This window comes from Schistocerca piceifrons, chromosome 8 (assembly GCF_021461385.2).
Source record: "Schistocerca piceifrons isolate TAMUIC-IGC-003096 chromosome 8, iqSchPice1.1, whole genome shotgun sequence".
Taxonomy (NCBI): domain Eukaryota; kingdom Metazoa; phylum Arthropoda; class Insecta; order Orthoptera; family Acrididae; genus Schistocerca; species Schistocerca piceifrons.
Window position 1 is genome coordinate 359,448,747 of NC_060145.1, and position 20,541 is coordinate 359,469,287.

A 20,541-nucleotide genomic window follows, 5' to 3' on the forward strand; every position below is an offset into this window, starting at 1 on the left:
GTTCGTTTACCACAATCAAAGTCACAAAGGATACAAAACTGGTTACAGATTGTCAATTTGCTGATCCTTCTCAAATTCAGTAATGCCTTTGATACTATAGAGACTGACACACTATTTGCATAAGATCCCCCCCCCCCAGGGGGCTTACCACTCTTTGATGAGTTCGTGCTTGGGTATCATGGAGTCCCAGCTTTGGCAACATCTCTTGCCTTTCCGTGCTGAATGTCTATACTTCTGCTGTCCTTTTTCCTCTCCCTTGGGGAACTTGTCTGGGATATTTTTGAGAATGTGTTTTGATGTTTTAATAGCCCGACATCATTATGCGCCTCATCTGTTTTTTCTTTCTTTTCCATCTCATACCCTTCCTCCGATTTGGCGTTTGAGTTCCTCTTCGTTTCTTTTTCTTCAGTGTGCGCTCCTGAAGGGCATCCCACGTATTTGATGTGTAACAGGTGGCTGCATAATGCGTAATTCCCAGCCCCGGTAGGTAAGCTTCGCACATACCTCCTGGTACAGGCCAGGCCCAGACAGTGGTAATTGCCTGAGTTGTGACCTTCCCAAATTGCCAGTTGGTCCCTCTGCCAGAAGTTCAGGACGTGTGACATGGGGCGTGAACATTCACCAAAGCCGGGTGAGCCCCCTCCGAGGGAGCCCCAAGTTGGAAGGAGTGCGCTATTGGAGACGCTGGCAATCATGGGCGATTTTGTTGCAATGAGCCACTCACCTTCATCTTTGTCTGCTAAACGTAAGCAAGACGAAGCTACAGATTCAAAGACTCTCCCAGTCGCACCTCAGTTCTTCGTGATATCACATTCTGAAGACAATTAGTTCTTTGCTGCGGTTAATCCGTTTATTATTAAGAAAGGTGTTGATGCAGTTGCTGGTCCCGTGAAGTCTTACTCTCATCTACGTAAACAGACTTTGCTTTTGGAAACCCATAGTGATTTTCAAGCCTCACAACTGCTTACAGCTTCTCTCCTCCATGGCTATTCTGTTCGTGTTGAGACCCACTGAACTCTGAATTTTTCACATCGTGTTAGTTAACTACGCTGCTCGATGGTCTGACTGAAGGAGAAATTCTAACTTATCTCCCTGTTCAGAGTGTCACTGAAGTGCATTAGGTAGTGAAAAAAGTTAATGCATAGTGACAAAACTGTACAGCCAGTATATTATTACGCAGTTACCCGCTAAAAATGGGTAGAAAAAATAGGGCATGCAGAAATCAGGGACTGACGATCCATAAATTATTTACATATGTACTCTGCAAGTGACCATATGGTGTATGTAGGAGGATAAAATTGTGATGGGAGCCAAGATTGCACACAAAAAATAAACTATGCATCTCTGTTGTCATGACACCCATACAATTCTTTGAAAATTGTTCATTTTAATCATCACTACTTGATTTACCCTCATATTTTGCATTAATGTAAAACGATGTAAACTTTATTTTTTCTTATTATAATGCCTATAGCTGTGACTGAACATGACGACAAGAGAGAGTCCAGGTTCAGTCTCAGTCCGGACATAGGCAGAATTTCTTAAAAGATATCATAGTCGCCGTTGACTGTTTAAAATATTTATTGTTACTATTGCAATTTCGGCCTTATGGCCATTTTCGAGTAACACTGCAAAGTCACATCCTGTCATAAAATAAAATTATCTGACATGACTACATGTCGTCGTCAAAATGCAGCCTTTTGACTGTGAGACAGAATGTGGCATTGCAGTGTTACTTGAAAATGGCCATAACGCCGAAATTGCAATAGTAACAATAAATATTTTAAACAGTCAATGGCGACTACGACATCTTTTAATAAATATTATGTGACTGTGAATTCCAACCATGGGAAGTTAATTATAGGCAGAATTGTATCTCACAGTAGTTATTTGAGAACAAGAACATTAACAAACAAGACACTAGGATCTGGGCACAAGTTTATACAACACTGTTCAGCGCTAGCTACTTAGCTCGAGTAGACTGTATGGTATGCACAGATATTTTTTGATTTTTGTTCATCTGTAGACGCTACCGCCAAATGTAGATGTTGACGTGCAGAGGAGGAATGTAGGATGTGGATGGAAACTGTCAGGATGAGCCATATTAATACTCAGCTTGATCTTCAAGTGTTATATTATTCCCAGCTCTGCATACGTCACAGGGTCCCACAATGCCGCCACTTCTTTGTCTGCAAAACAGCTTGATGCGGAAGGGCTACCTCAGCGATCTGTGCAACATACTGCAGCGTGCCGGCCGTGTACAGCCGGTGAGTTTTGACGACGTCAGGATGCACCAGCAGCCAATTCAGCGGCTTTTATCCCCGTTCCTCAGCACCACTCACTGGGAGCCGTAGGGCAGCCCGCTGCGTGCTTCTTCGCCGACGCGGTTAAGATCGCGGTGGCAATGACCACCTGTGATCCAACAGTCAAATCTACGACCCTCGCCTCGGGATGCCTCCGGCGTGTGTTGGGAGCCAAGACTGCCTGCAGTAGCGATCTGTCGAGTTGCTCGCCACTGGCTGGCTAAGGACCCCACGTTGGCCTTAGAGGGTCGAACCAGCAACCTACCGTGGACTGGAACGCTGGCGCCCCATCTGCTGCTGCGTATAGACGGTGGTGTGACACGCCCTGCTGTCCAGGAGAGCTGCCACACTAGAATCCCCCCCGTTAGAAAACTGGCACCTATTTATACGCAGCTGTGCACCTCTGTTTTGCTAACGCGCTGCTCCGAGTCACGTACTCATAACAACTAGGTTGCGCCAGTGGGCCGCTTCTGCCTGTAACTTGCGCCATGCAAACCACTGTGTTTACTCTTTTCAGGGGTTCGATGGCCCTGTGGCCTCCATTCTACTTCCCAACTGCCGGTCAGCATAACATACTGTCAACAGGCCCGTGCCTGGCTGCAACATGTGCTCTCAGAAATATTGCACCAAATCTAACTTTCCTATCTTAAACAGTGGTGCCGCTACGTTATTCCCCCCTCTGGAAAGACCCGGTCCCCGGCTCGACTTATGACTACTCTTAAACCTGTTTGGGTCGGCACGTACTTATGACATATTTTGTACTACTATTAAAAAACTTAGATGTGGTCTAGTCCTCTTAAACAAATGTCATGAGACAAAACGTAAATATTCGTTACTGGATGACCTTTCCACTTAATGCTCGATCAACCCCTTACCTGCCCATCTTATGCCCTCGGTATCCAGTCCACTGGAATTTGGACTACCATCGGTTCCCTCTTGAAATCGGCTCTCCACCTGATCAGAATGAAAACAACACATAACAAAGTTAGCCTGCGATGGCACTTGGCACAGAGGTGCTCCAAACAATCGTTACTTGTCGTTGCCTTTCCCTATTTTGAGCGACATGCTGCACAAGCTGCTTGGCTGATATGCACCCCTCTTGCTCTGAAATGAACTGGTTTACGGATCTCAACAGACCTAACTCCAGAGATTGATTTAATAAAGTCATATTCTGCCGTGGCAAAACCCTAGAGCTGCTTCTGGCTAGTACAGCTGTGGCTGTGTAACATTCAATTGCGTGACTCCTGAAATTGACGCTGGCAGATGGAAGGTTGGTCCTATTATGTAACACGCAGTTCCACTGACTAAAAGTCCGCTTCCCTCGAACTATATACGTTTCGCTTCTGCAAGTACTCCCTCCTCAAAACAACTTGCTACTACTATTAATTTTCGTAGGTGGAGAAGATACAATGCATCCCTATCCGTTGCAAGCTCAATTTTGGCTCCGCAATGTCCCTTGGACAGTGTATTTCTTTCCTTCTGGCTAAAAATAACTGCGCAATGCGCGTGTCCGGATTGGTGGTTATCACCCTGGTTGGACGTACCGTTACCTTCCCTCTGTGGCACCTCCGTAATTCCTCCCTTGTCATCTCGGCACACCGGCTGTTAACTGCCGAGATCAGCAATACCTCCACAGCTTTTTTCCTTCTACCAACTTGCTCAACGCTCCCCTTTTCAGTGACCTGAGGATAGTGATCAGCATCACCCTCCCTCCCTCTTCAAAAAGACTGCTGTCCCCAGCAGGCTCACAATACTCGAAAACACATACAACATGTGAAAATTCAATGCCTAATTAATCTTCGCAAACTCAATGACACATAACAAGAAAACAAAAAACTACGAACATTTTACTACTTTCTGGATCGCAAAGCATACAGAACATCCTGCTGTACTCCATCTTCCTGGTTTTCCCTGTGCTTAACACCTCTCTCTGTCTTTCTTCCTCTTCCCTTCCTGTAACATGCCTGGAATCACATCCGGACAACCCTTAAATGGTTGCAACCGCCCAATGTCTACTATCGTTATTCTAGTTGGCAGCTGAAGCTTAACATAACGGGGGAAGGTGGTTTCAACTACTTGGTATGGCCCATGATACCTCGTGACGGACTTCTTAGTTTTCCCTTTTGGCGTATAGGGGCTGGATAACATTACCCATTGCCCTACTCTGTATTGCGGTAGACTTCCCTTCCACTTCACTGCGTCTTCCTGCCTTTCTAAAGCCTTCGTATTCGACTTTTGTACCCTTTTCCAAACATACCGAATTGTCCTCGCGAATTGACGTACAGATTCACCGGCTCTTCCTTTCTGTAGCTTCAGTAAATCAAACGGTGGCGGCATTTTTCGCCCGTACACTGCCTCAAACGGAGACAAACCGGTATCGGTATGGACTTTTGCACTGTATGCGCATACAATATGCTTCAAATACTCGTCCCACTGACGGTGATGAGACTCCACATAAAAACTCAGCCTCTTCCCGATTGTTCTGTGTACCCGTTCCGTCCTTCCGTTCGCCTGTGGATGCAACGTGCTCGTCCTCAAATTCTTTACGTTCAACAATTAAATCCGACGTGAAGTTGGTTCCTTGGTCAGTCAATATTGTCTCTGGTACACCAAACTTCAAAATCCAGTTGTTTATTAACGCTTGCACGACCATTGATGCCTGTTAATTTGGCATAGCCACCATCTCCACATACTTCGAAAAATGGTCTATTATTGTCAGAACGAATATGTTTCCCGATGGTGTTCGACTGAAAGATTCTAAGACATCAGTTCCAACATAGAAAATGGACATGTCGCCTCCAGCAATCGTTGTAGCTGTATCCGTTTCCGACTCGAATCTGCTCTCTGCTCACATGATATACGATACAATTCTTGACCTACTGATCCACATCTACTTTCCTACCTCTCCACCAATACCTCTCCGCCATTCTCCTATTCGTGGCTCTACCCCCACCATTACCAGACAACAAGTGATCATTTGCTTCCTTTAAAATCTCATCCCTCAACATCGCTGGCACTACTTCCCTTGGCGCTAACTCCGTTTCCCTGCTCAGAGGAGCGTTGTACATATTAAATTGTGGCTGTGTCCAGTACAACTTACAATCGTTGTCCGCGTCCTGCAGTTCTTGCCATACTGCTAGGTCATAACCTATGACTTCTACTTTTGCCAGCTTTCTACTCAGTGCATCCGCATTACCGTGCTTCTTCCCAGGCTTGTGCACCACCTCGTAGTCGAATTCACTAAGCCTCACAGACCACCTAGCTTGTCTAGTGGATGGATCCTTCAACCCCAACAACCACTTCCAGCATGATCTATCACTACCCGAAATCTTCTCCCATATAAATAACATTTAAAATATGTGATTCCGTAAATTACGCAAAGCATCTCCCTCTCTATTGTTGAGTAATTCCTCTCTGCTGCCTTCAACTGCCTAGACGCATGGGCTACAGGACGTTCTTTCCCATCAATTTCCTGACTAAGAACATCACATGCTAGAATACATTTATTTTCAAAATCTGGAAACACAAGAACCGGACTTGATGTTAACACTTCTTTCAGTTCGTCAAACGCTTCCTGACACTCTTCTGTTCACTTCAATTTCACACCCTTCCGTAACAATCGCGTTCAATGGCTGTGCTAAATCTGCAAAACCCTTTACGAACTTTTGATAGAAATTGCAAATTTCGACGAATGATTGCACTTCCTTAACTGTTGTCGGCTCTCGAAAATCCCTTACAGTCTGTACCAACGTCGAATCTGTCTGCACTCCATCCTTACTGCTGATATGACCTAAGTATTTCACTTCTTCCAATGCAAAATGACACTTCTCCACGTTCATCGTCAAACGAGCTGCTCTTAACCTCAGAAAAACTTCCCTTAACCGCTGTCTAAACTGCTCCATACTACTTGAAAACACTATAATGTCTTCCAAATAGACAAGACACTGCCGTGGTTTCAAACCCATTAACACACTGTCTAGCAAACTCTGAAACGTTGCCGGAGCGTTTTTCAAACCGAATGGCATTCTGATGTACTGGTAATGGCCTCCAGGTGTAGAGAAAGCAGTTTTTGGACGATCCTCTGGAGCCACCTCTAACTGATGATAACCACTTGTCAAATCCATTGTAGAGAAATACTGGCACTGTCCTGAGTGATCTAAAGTCTCCGATATGTTTGGAATGAGGTATGCGTCCGTTACTGTCTTATTATTGAGGTATCGATAGTCGCAACAGAACCTGTATTTCTTCGTTCCATCCGCAAATGTTTTAGGCACAACGGCAATGCCCGCTACCCAGCAACTATTACTGTCGGCTGCAAATACCTCAATATTCTGTATAGTTTACGGTAAACAGGTGCTTCATTCCCTGTTGGTATCCTATGTTGAACTAATGGAGTTGCTGGTAACGGCCCTCGCGCAAAAAAAAAAAAAAAAAAAAACAAATTCTTAAATTCCCACAACAATTCTTCCATATGCTATTTTTCTCCTCCTTTCAAATGCTTAACTTTGCTACGCAATGCAGTTCTATCGGCGGTTAGTGGTTGATCGCTACGCCTACCTCTCGAACACCAGTCTTCGTCATCTGGTATATCCAAAATCGCTATTAAAACTCCTTTTCTCAAATTCGCGCCTACAGCGCTAAAATTATCCTCTTTAACGGGGACTACTCGCCCATCGTTTCCCTCTTGTACGCGTTCAATACCACGTTTCACAAAACAACCTAATGGAACCAAAACTTCATTATCTCCAATGGTTCAATAACACATACCGTACCCACAGGTAGATTTGAATCTATACTTACCCAAAGAGACTTCCCGGTGCCACTACACACACTCATGCGAATTAAGCCTTAATGCTAATGTACGCGCCTCATTTGGTTTGTTCATCACGTTGAACACCCTTCTCGACAGCTCCGCATCGACAACAGTTTCCCCTAGCTGAAATAACAATCCACCAAGTTCCACAGTTCGCTGTCCAAGGTTAATTTTGGCATGATGTTGTTGCAAGAAATCTACTCCTAGGTTCATGTCGTAGCCCTCGCTTACCCGTGGTACTACCTCCACACATGCATCAAATCCGTAGCCCTCGCTTACCCGTGGTACTACCTCCACACATACATCAAATCCGTAGCCCTCGCTTACCCGTGGTACTACCTCCACACATACATCAAATCCGTAGCCCTCGCTTACCCGTGGTACTACCTCCACACATGCATCAAATCGGATTTTTCGCTATGTGAAAGTCAACTGTCACTGCCCCAAAGGCGTGACCTCCTTATCCCCCACTCCATGCAACGTATAACGTCGTGGTTCTAACTTCCTTCGTCCCATTAAACTCTTAGTAGCCACTGACACTTGCGCCCCTGTGTCCAACAAAATCTTAAACTTTTTAGTTCGTATGGATCCTACCATCGAGCATTCCACCTCTGCATACGTATTTACAGCATTGAAATTAAACGGCAGCCCCCTTAGGTAGGTCTTGGGCCCCCTCTGCTGTTTAACAATTTTCCACCTCTACTAACTCCACTTCTCCATCCTCTACACTGCTGATTTCCACCCCTTCCTCTATTCCGTGGTGATTGGGTACATTGCCTCTGCTCATGTCCCGTACGACCACACTCACAACATTTTATACCCGCTGTAAACACTGTTTGTCTACCACTTACCCCACTGCCACGTCTATTTCCTCACATTGGATTGCCAGCTGAATGGTTGAACACAAATCTTTCGGAGCCCCTTCACGCACTTTCCGCACCATATGCGCCGGTAACCCCCTCAAAAATACAAATGCCCTTTGGTCGGCCTCCTACAACAGAACACAATTCGCTTCATCACTCTGGTCCAACTTATAAGTATACACGTTAATTTCTCGTATTCTATCCGCGAATTTCTCTACCGTCTCCCCCTGTCTCTTCGCCATTGTACTCAACCTCTCCCTAAAGCACCGAGAGCTATTCTGTTTCTTGTACCTCTGTAAAAGCTCCTCCTTCAACTACTTAAACTGTCCTGCCTTCCTTAAGGCCTGAGAACCCCTTACATATGTCTTCGCTTCACCCATTAATCTAATCTCGGCTACATGTAACAACTGTTCATCAGACCAACCATTCATCACAGTTCAAGTTTCCAAGTCCTCCACAAACGAAAGCACATCCTCAGATGCCTTGCCAGAAAACGGAATAATGAATCTCGCAGGAGCTGGATCAATCCCCTGCTACGGCACCCCAGGCAACAACGAATGATCAGATGCGGTTTCCTGCTCTGTCCTAGATGTTAATTCTCTTCTCAACTGCGTATTGTCCGCTGTTAATTGTGCTACCTTTTCCAACAAAATCCATACCACTTCTAGTTCCGACACACTTTGCGTTGAGTCTGCAATTGTGTTGCCTTCGTTCCCAGTTAGTCCCATTTCAACCTATAAAATCTGGCAGAAACAAAAAACTCCAAGTTAAACTGACATCCTACAGCTCAGTATCTCATTATAGGAGGAGATACATAAAACATCATACTCAAACCAACACAAAAGTAATTAAGTGCCACAAAAGAAAAAAAATTCTTGCTGCCCCAAATACACTAACACTTCCTCTGACAACCCAAGGAAAGAAAACGTCCAACACTCAAAAAGAGAAATTGACCAACACTCACCAAATTTTGTGACTGCAGTGCAGGCAGAGGGCTCGAACGTCGTACTGCACAGATGACGCTCGCTGTTCTGACACCAAATGTAGCCGTCACTGCCAAATGTAGATATTGGTGTGTGGCGCAGGAATGTAGGATGTGGACAGAAACTGTCATGATGCACCGTATTAAAACTCGGCCGTGATCTTCAAGTGTTTTATTATTCCCAGCTACAATGCCGCGTTCCTCTCTGTCTGTGTCACAGGGTCCTACGATGTTGAGGACGCCACTTCACTGTCTGCAAAACAGCTTGGCGTGGAAGGGCTACCTCAGCAACCCATGCAACGTACTGTGGCGTGCCAGCCGTGTACAGCCGCAGTTTTTCGATGACATCAGGCTGCTCCATCAGCTGACACAGTGGCCTTTGTTCCTGGCCTCAGCACCACTCGCTGGGAGCTGCAGGGAAGCCCGCTGCATGCTTCTTCGTTGCATGCATGCATCAAATCAGACTTTCCCTAAGCGAAAGTCAACTTTCACTGACCCCAAAGGTGTGACCTCCTTATCCCCCACTCCAAGCTACCTATAACGTGGTGGCTCTAACTTCCTTTGTCTCATTGAACTCTTAGTAGTGACTGACACTTGTGCCTGTAATCCGACAGCCAAATCTGCGACCCTCGCCTCGGGATGCCTCCAGTGTGTGTTGGGAGCCAGCTAGACTGCCCGCGGTAGCGAGCTGCCGAGTGGCCCGCCACTGTCTGGCTACAGACCCGGCGTTGGCCTCAGAGGGTCAAACCAGTGACCTGCTGTGGACTGGAACGCTGGCGCCCCACCTGCTGCTGCGTGTAGCCGGTGGTGTGACACGCCCCGTCGTCCAGGAGAGCTGCCACACTTGAATCCCCCTCATTAGAGAACCAGCACCTATTTATATGGGGCTGTGCGCTTCTGTTTTGCTAACACACCACTCCAAGTCACGTACTCATAACACCTAGGTTGCGCCAGTGGGCCTCTTCTGCCTGTAACTTGCGCCATGCAAACCACTGGTTTACTCTTTTCAGTAGTTCGACGGCCCTATGGCCGCCATTCTACTTCGCAACCACTGGCCTGCGTAACTTACTGTCAACAGACTCATGCCTGGCTGTAACTTGTATGCTCAGAAATATTGCACCAAATCTAACTTTCGTATCTTATATGGTGGTGCCGAACAAGGTCAAATTTTTATGTTGTTCTAAAATTTCAATAGCTTCTAAACATTCCAAACTAGTTAAAACTGTAGAAGCACAATATTTTCTGAATATACTTGTGACCAAAAAGCTATTCTGGTAGTTGGAGTCTGGGGTCTTTGATAGTCATTCCTTTTGTGTTCTTGTGGAGATATTTCCATAGATACTTTCAACTGTCAACACATTATTCTTCATATCCAACAAAGAAGAGACATGCTATTTTTCAGAGAGATAGGTTTAAGATTTTGTGTCATCCCCTTGAAGGTTGAAATCCCTTAAACACTGAAACATGTACACTGAAGAGCCAAAGAAGCTGGTACACCTGTCTGATATCATGTAGGGCTCTTGTGAGAAGGCACAAATGCAGAAACACCATGTGGTATGAACTTGACTAATGTCTGAAATAGTGCTGGAGGGAATTGACACTGTGAATCCTGTAGGGCTGTGCATAAGTCTGTAAGAGTACAAGGGGGTGGAGATCTCTCCTGAAAGCACATTACAAGGCATCCCAGATATGCTGAATGATATTCATAAGTGGGGAGTTTGGTGGTTAGCGGAAGTGTTTAAACTCTGTTCCTGGAGACACTCCACTCTGTAACAATTCTGGATGTGCGGGGTGTCACATTGACCTTCCGGATTGCCAATGCTCAAGTCAGTCGGAATACACCCACATAAATGGATGCAGGCGATCAGACAGGATGCTTACGTACGTGTCACCTGCCAGAGTCGTATCTAGACGTATCAGGGGTCCTATATCAGTCCCACTGCACACGCCACAAACCATTACAGAGCCTCCACCAGCTTAAACAGTCCCCTGCTGACATGCAGATTCCATGGATTTCTGAGGATGCCTCCATACCCATACACGTCCATCCGCTCGATAAATTTGAAGCGAGACTAGTCCGACTAGGCAACATGTTTCCAATCATGAACAGTCCAATGCCGGTGTTGACGGGCCAAGCCGAGGCGTAAAGCTTTGTGTCAAGCAGTCATCAAAAGTACACGAGTGGACCTTCGGCTCCAAAAGCGCATATCGATGATGTTTCGTTGAATGGCACGCAGGCTGACACTTGTTGATGGCCCAGCATTAAAATCTGCAGCAGTTTGCGGAAGGGTTGCACTTCTGTAACTTCCGTAAGAATACGAGGGGGTGGAGACCTCTTCTGAACAGCGCGTTGCAAGGCACCCTAGATATTCTAAATAATGTTCAAGTCTGGGGAGTTCGGTGGCCAGCGGAAGTGTTTAAATTCAGAGAAGCCACTCTGTAGCAATTATGGACGTGTGGAGTTCGCATTGTCCTGCTGGAATTGCCCAGGTCCGTCGGAATGCACAATGAACATGAATGGATGCAGATGATCAGACAGGATGCTTACGTACGTGTCACCTGTCAGAGTCGTATCTAGACGTATCAGGGGTCCCATATCACTCTAACTGTACACGCCCGACACCATTACAGAGCCTACACCAGCCTGAACAGTCCCCTACTGACATTCAGGTTCCATGGATTCATGAGCTTGTCTCCATACCCGTACATCTTCACCCGTTCGACACAATTTGAAAAGAGACTCGTCCGACCACGCAAAGTGTTTCCATCAACAGTCCAATGTTAATGTTGACGGGCGCAGACGGAAGCATAAAGCTTTGTGTCGTGCAGTCATTAAGGGTACACAATTAGGTCTTCGGCTCCGAAAGACCATATCGACGCGGAAAAATTGCATTTCGGTCACGCTGAACGATTCTCTTCAGTTGTTGGTGGTCCCGTTCTTGAAGGATCTTTTTCCGGCCGCAGCGGCGTCAGAGACATGAAGTTTTACCGGATTCCTGATATTCACGGTACACTCGTGAAATGGTCGTACCGGAAAATCCCCACTTCATCGCTACTTCGGAGATGCTGTGTCCCATCTTAAATCTACATAATCTGCCATTGTAGCAGCAGTAACAGATCTAATAACTCGAGCAGATACTTCTTGTCTTATATAGGCGTTGCCGACCGCAGTGCCGTATTCTGCCCGTTTTCATATCCCTGTATTTGAACACGCATGCCTATACAAGTTTCTTGCTGCTTAGGTGTATTTTTTTATTTGTAACCGAGAAATCAAATACCAGTTTTCACATATGTGCTTTAAAAATACTTCAGTAGTTATTTTAAAATTATTTATTTTCAAACATCTTTACTCAATATTTCAACTCCACGGGGTTTATATTTCCAAAAATACTGAAATATGTACGAAAGACCAATTTTTGTAAGTCTACCTCCAAAATTACAAAAAAATCTCTATCTCTTAATTCAGCCCGTTATCGGTGGAAATCCGAAAAATCTCTCTTTAAACGATGCCTACAGTATAAGATCAACACACTCTCCATATATCAAGTTTCTATCCTTAGCGGTTTGGGTTGGGCGATGATAGGGCACCGCCTTTTATACAGGGTGGTCTATAATTCCACTTACAAAGTCTTAGAAGTAGAGGAGACTGAGTAGACATTTATTAGTATTTTAAATTGGGATCCATGTCTGGAAACGTAAGGTTTCCATGTTTCGGTCGTTTGAAAACATGTTTTCGAGCTAGGTACGCAACAGAGACACTTGTAAAAGTGGACACGTTACCAACACCTTGTCTCACGGTTGTAGTGGATAAACGGTAAGTTTCCAGACATGAGTTCCAATTTAAAATATTATTTGTTCAGTCCCGTCTATGTCTTAGAAGTTTATAACGGGAATTTTAGAGCACCCTGTATACATGGATTGCGCTTGGAAGTGTCATATTCAGGATATTGTGCAGCAACGGAGTACGGTCATGATCACCTTACCAATAATGTCTAATATTGTTGTCACTGAAACGTCAGCACTTGTTTACTTTCCTCAGTTTCTCCCCATTGTTCTCCATTACGTCATATAGCCTGATAGTTCTGTACTTTCACGGAAGATATTTTTAGCCCAGAAAATATGGGCAGAATGATTTGCGGTATCGTTTCCCAAACTCGATGCAATCCATTACTTTAAAGGGTATTAGCGTTATGATGTTGTCCTTGGTAAGACTTTGCTTTAAAATATGGTCTGCTTCAAAAGAAACTGCAGCACTCACTTAACGTACAATTGATAGAGATTATAGCTGATGTTTTGGAAATACTCCCTTAACTATTTCGCGGAAAGATATGGCGCATAGTTTCACTGTTAATATCCTTTACGAGAACAGAGAAAATTCAATAATAAGTTCACTTTTGAATTATACATATACAGGGTGGTCCGAAACGGTCTGAAAAGCTTGTAAGAGTGTTGCAGGGTAAGTTGGGCCAAGGAAAAACTGGTGAGTATGAAGACAAGCACTAGAAACCCTCGCCGTGTACGTGCGGCATTATCTTGCTGAAACGCAAGCCCAGGGTGGCTTACAGTGAAGGGTAACGGAGAGTTGGATACTGTCGACGTATCGCTGTGCCATAAGTGTTCCGCAGATGAGAACCAAAGGCGTCCTACTGTGAAATGAAGTGGCACCTCCGAACTATCACTTCTGCTTGTCGGACCGTACGGCTAGCGACACTGAGGATAGAATCCCGCCGCTCTCTGCGACGTCCACAAACACTTCTTCGCTGATCATAGGACTCAGTTGGAAGTGCGACTGATCTCTCAATACAACTCTAGTCCACTCAATAAGATTCCAGTGCAAATATGCCCGACATCAATGCAAACGGGCTTCTTGGTTATAGATGTCAATGGTAATCGGTGGCGTGGGCTCAGTCCCCTTTCTGTAAGCCACCTATTAATGGTCCTTGTGGTCACTGAAACACTAGTTGCACGTCGTATTGATGATAATCACGAGTGCGTGGCTCTGAATGCCTCTTTGACTTCTGCGTTCTGTTCAGGCTCTGTCGTCTCCCTAGGTCGACCGCTTCCTTCTTGACGCTGTGTTCGGCCACCCACTTTGGTCACCCATTTCTGACAACATCGTCGAGAAGCGACATCGCTGCTACTCAAATGTCGAGAGATTCTCCCTGAAATGCTGACATGTATGTGCACCTTCTGCCCTGGTATCGACATATCCCCTGTTTACTATCCTTGACAGATGCGAGTTGAAATCGCGCTGCAGCGTCATGCACTCATCCATCAGCCACTAAAGTTCGCAATTTTGCATTTATCGTCGATATATGTATCAATAAAAATTTGTGACCAATTTGCAGAACGCGACCGCTACGGTCGCAGGTTCGAATCCTGCCTCGGGCATGGATGTGTGTGATGTCCTTAGGTTAGTTAGGTTTAAGTAGTTCTAAGTTCTAGGGGACTGATGACCTGAGATGTTAAGTCCCATAGTGCTCAGAGCCATTTGAACCATTTTTTGAGTTTGCAGAACTCCTTTGAGATTCGTCGTTTTTTTAGTGTATATAATAATAAGGTGATTTGGTAGGCTAAGGTAAAAGTCATTCGTGACATACGCACGTTGTACCATACTGGAGGGTCAGATGTTGTCTTATATCAGCAGAGAAATGTACCGGTGTCCCATCAAGTGTGTGCCATATTCCCAAACCGTGGGCCATGGGTGTAACATGAGCCCGGTTACACGAGAACAGACTATATAAATTTACTCTTCGAGTACACTTCTACTACGACAATATTTTATACCGAATTTAGTCGTGGCTAGTAACCACACATACGCAATTATCTCGCAAGCGGCTCGTTGTTAGTCGAACAACCAACTGTCACCCATCTCAATTTCCGCTATTAATTACGTTACATCGTGAATGCAAGAATTTCCCTGCAAGTGACATATTCTTTTGATATTTGATTTATTTATTTTTTATTGAGTGCCATTACTGAGGAAAGTGGAGCAGCAGTAAGACACTGGGCTCGCTCTAGGGAAGACGGTGCTTCAAAAAATTCCTACTAGCCATCCAGATTGATGTTTTTAGTGTATTTCCTAAGCCGTTTACAGCAAACACCGTCCTTTGACATGGCAATATGGGACCGGGCGTTATCGAGCAACGGGATAATTCCGTCCGACAGCATTCCCGGGCGTTTTGACTGTATGGCGTATCGCAGGTTCTGTAAAACGTCTTTATAGCGCCGCGTATTGACCATGGTTCAACGCTCGATGAACTCTACGAGCAGAGGCCCCTGTAGTCGAAGTCGCGCGATAATGCCCGCCACCACACTGACAGTCGAATGAAGGCCACGCTTCACTAATAGGCTGGAAAACGCTGAAACACCCCCCGTACATCCCATATCGTTCACCGTGTGATTTTCACATCGTTCACAACCTGAAGAAAGCCGTGCGTGAATGTTGCTTTCGGTCGGAACAGGAAGTGCGAGAGTGTGTGCGGTTGTGGATCCGTCAGCGGCCTGCTGCTTTCTACGAAACAGGAATTGCTTGTCTCGTCCCCCAGTCGTAGGGTGTGTGGCGATTACTTTTGTGTGGAACCATTCCAAGGTCCCGCTAAGGCGGATGTTCGGTTTTCACTACAATTGTTGAGACTGACGCCTGGAGAGTAGGCACCCACACGAACTTGGACGTCTCACAGAAGGCCGCTTAATGAGGCGTATACATTTTTCATCTTTTTCATTTTATTTTATTTTTTAGTTTCCATATTGGGGTTTGCTCAAGACCAACCGGCACGGCGTATACATAAACAGACTGACATCCTCCCTCAAAATAAATGCCGTTGGACGCTATTCACTTCTGCCAACGTCTGTATTTAGCTTCTGGAAGCACCGTTACTTTACTATCTCGATACTTTTCAGTTCATACTATTACTCTTATCGGCATTTTGTAGCAGGTATCTAGTCGAACGATCCTAGTAATCATTACTTATAATTTTTATTTACCCAAAATTTTGGATACATGACTCATTCAACAGTTTCAGCAACGCGCGAGCATCAACATTCCAACAACTGAGAGCGGCGTGCTTACGAGGGACCGAGTGAGCCCACGAAACATCTAAGACGCCTCGCCAACATTGGCAACGTTTAATTCGCATTCCGTTCACTTAGAATTCCATTGGTTTTCACAATTCGACTATACTGTCGTTTAGAACAGTTACTGAATCAGTAAACATAATGGCGCCTACGGGAGAGAAACCTAACAAGATTTTTTTAATCTCGACAATAATGAAGCGAGTCGAAAAATCCCGAAGGAATACTATATTTAACAAACCACCCTACCAAAGTAGCAAGGTAAACTTACTTACGTATCAAGATAATAAGATAGCGAATAAAATGTTACATATTTGTTACTACAAAAACATGACGACACGGATGGGACAGAGCTGTAAATAAAAAAAAAACTTTCGTTTTCAGATAATAGAGTTTCAAAAATTACGCTATTTGAAAGAAAATTATATCTTAGCAATGCGATCTGCCACATAAAATCACTTTAAATACTTTTATAAATTTGGAACTGATTCCCCTGTTTTGTTTTAGAGTCTAGACATCGACTTTTCAGAAGTGAGAGTGTGAGGATTACGTAAGAGTTGATTTACCGGGTGATCAAAAAGTCAGTATAAATATGAAATTTAATAAACCACGGAATAATGTAGATAGGGAGGTAAAAATTGACACACATGCTTGGAATGACATTGGGTTTTATTAGAACCAACCCATGTTGCTAGACGCTTGAAAGATCTCTTGCGCGCGACGTTTGGTGATGATCGTGTGCTCAGCCGCCACTTTCGTCATGCTTGGCCTCCCAGGTCCCCAGACCTCAGTTCGTGCAATCATTGGCTTTGGGGTTACCTGAAGTCGCAAGTGTATCGTGACCGACCGACATCTCTAGGGATGCTGAAAGACAACATCCGACGCCAATGCCTCACCATAACTTCGGATATGCTTTACAGTGCTGTTCACAACATTATTCCTCGACTACAGCTGTTGTTGAGGAATGACGGTGGACATATAGAGCATTTACTGTAAAGAACATAATCTTTGCTTTGTCTTACTTTGTTATGCTAATTATTGCTATTCTGATCAGATGAAGCGCCATCTGACGGACATTTTTTGAACTTCTGTATTTTTTTTTGTTCTAGTAAAACCCCATGTCATTCCAAACATGCGTGTCAATTTGTACCTCTCTATTTACATTATTCCGTGATTTATTCAGTTTTCAAAATTATACTGACTTCTTGATCACCCGGTACTTACCTTTGGGTACATACAGCTGCTTTTCTCATAATATGTTCTGTAGCTTAAAATTTCAAGTACTAATTTTTATTTAAATTGTGATCTATACCGAAAATGAAACAACGTTTCATTTGCACTTGTACTGCTCTATTTAAAAATTATTAAAATAGAATTTCTCTGTTATAGATACACTAGATGAGAATCCAAATGTTTCATGGATATTTATTTTTTCCAGTCTTCTACTAATCCATCTTCTCCTCCCCCTCTCTCTGTCCATCTCCTCCTCCCTCACCTCTCTGCCTCTCTAGTCCTCATCCTGCCTCTGTCTATCTCCTTTCTACCCTTTGTCCACCTTCTCGTCACCCTTCTCTATGTCCATTTCATCCTCTCCTATCTCTATCCATGTCCTCGCGGTTCCATCTCTGTCCACATTATCACACTCACCTAAAAAGGAGGCTGGTGGTATAACTTCCCAGGTTGTAACGAACATATTTACCAAATTCGATTGAGGTTCTTACCCGTGCTATGCTCGCATACGCACATGATAAATATATTTCACACATATTTAACGTATTTCACACGTTTTTATACACGTATTTCACCTGTATATCTGACAAATTTTGCGCTGGAGTTTATTTTCACGTAGATTAATCGTATTTCCTGGACTACGTGCTGTATAATGAAATAATTTTGCAGGTACGTCCATTGGTATATGTGCCTACTGTCTGGGAAGTGTGCTGTGAATGGAGCTAACAGTAAGGAAGTACTAAATTAGAACGTCACGCATGATGCGGAGGTTTCTCATGCATCTCAGTGTTTATAACGTCATATCTCCTGAAATATATGCCGCACAGTGATATAGTTTTCCAGGTGCATTCAGCGGGGTATGAGGATACCGTCAGCAAATTTTAAATGCCGTGCTGCATGCGGCAGTTTTACTGCATGGATAGCGAAAATGTAGTAACCATTAAATTTTTCATCATTTTGCCGATGGGTGCCAGCGAGAGAAAGTTTCGTAAACGTTTGAAATTACGTGTAAGGTTTGTTGCAAGTATCCAACTCCTTTCAGTCTAAAATACTGATTAACTAAGGTATGGGCATTTCCGTGCCTTGTGCTACTACTTTTCCATCTCTACCCCACCCCTTTGACAGGTACGCTGTTCTTACCCCACAGCGATGATTTCCAGGCAGTAAACGATGTATACCAAGTTTGACTGAAACTGGTATACAGGTTTAGGAGGAGATGTGGAACATACAAACACAATAAGTGTATCTATTTTTTTTTAAAATTGTTTGGTTTTGAAAACAGCAACGGGGAGGTTGCAACCTATCTAGACAATTGCCTCAACTCTTGTCGTTCGATACAACGTCCGTTACTAGGGACCACACAAATTGCTATCGGAAGATCCAAGTGAATGAGTGCGTGACAATGACTTGAAAAGGGCGCACAACCAGTGCGATAGTGTTTAATGTAGCCTCATCGACATGATATTGGAAGCGAGTATTCAACCACTCCTGAAATATTCTCATTCGGTGTACAGTTTCTCTAGAATTAGTATTTCACACTTAGTGGAAACTCGATTTTGTTACTCACCCTCTTATTCCAGATGAAACACGTGTAACGAACATCTCGTTGTAATGTCCTCCGACTTGTAACAAAAACGTGTGCACTTTCACAGGAAGCACAAATCAGTAAGGGCAGAAGCCAGCGATGTGACGATTACACGTCGTTCCATGCTTGCATATCGGCGTAATAATGCACAGTTACCAGCTTTTTCTAAGTATCAAGTAAGAAGTGCTCTCGTGCGATACGTTGTAATGGATAACAGCGGTTGACTTCACAATGGCCCCTAGCGGCATGTACCCACAACGACAACACAGCTTAGCAGGCTGCCTATGCGAAAGGCGCTAAGATAGAGCGTTCGACGCCACGGAGATGCCGGAAGATTTCCAAGACAACACAAGAACCAACCACATGCTCTACAAGGAGGTCTCGATTACGGGCAGGCGTCACGGTACACCCGACAGGCCCTCTGGGTGCATTCTCTTCAAAGAAGAGCGGACCGATAGTAAAGGTGCCTGTGAATCCACACTACGCAGTCACACCTGACGAGTGCAATGGCTCTTCACGCTCAAAGCGCGGTTTAACAGGACCCTGGATTCGTCAGATCTGTGTATTCATAGAATAATAATTAACGTTTAGATATTTTAAATACGTATGTTGCAAATGCTCGGAAAGTACATTGTGGATAGTTTATTTTCCAAAAATGGTGTTTCAGAAACCACCTTTATTTCACGTGGGTGGACGTGGCGTGAAAGCTTCATTAATTTATGTTGTAACAAAAGGTCTCATTTTTCAAAATCTGTTAATGGTGGTGAGGCATTTTCAAAAATTTGAAATTAATGCAAATGTCAATTCATGAACGTCAATTACATTTTAACTTTTATAAGAAACACACATTACACATATCATCATTTCGGAGGTATTCCCTCTAAACGTAATACGTCTAATGTCGGTAAATGTTTCATACACCATTGGCGACAAATAACTGGAAACAGGAACAATCGTAAATTACTGTAAACGTATCGCACTAGGGGTCTGCATAAATATTTTTCTCGTTTTGTTAATTTGTTCTACACATTACATCTCCACACACGAAATCTGTTCAAAAATTCCGTAACATCGCTCACAAAATTTTTCTGCGCTTACCTTTTAGTTATTGTGCTTAGCATCCTTCCAAATAGTCTCCTCCACAATTGATACACCGCTCCCAACGCCGTTTCCACTTCCAAAAGCAGTCTTGGTGCCCCTCTTGCTGAATCGCGCGAAGCGCCGTCTGCGAATGTTCTTTTATCTCGTCTATCGCTGCAAATCTTCGTCCTTTCAATGGGGATTTCAACTCTGGAAATAAAAAAAACTCAATATCATAACCTTAGAACCACGTCTCATTACCAGTAATGATTCTCTTAAAGAACATTTCGTTCATATGCGCAATCCAAAAGCTCTTCACAGATTGCGAGGCGAGGGTCTTTCTGGTCTTGACTCAGCCATGGGTCGAACTTGGCGGCAACACTGTGCATCCCAAGGTGCTATGTCAGTATTTCATGTCCTGATACAACTGAAATGTTACATTCTTCTGCAGTCTGTCGGACAGTGAGTCTTCGATTGACAAGCACAAATTCGTTGAGGTTCCTCACATGAGCGTCATCGGTAGGTGTCGAAGGACGTCGTGAACCAGGGTCATCTTTAACTTCCATCCGGCCATTTTAAACCGTGTGAATGCTTCGTAACACCGAGCACGA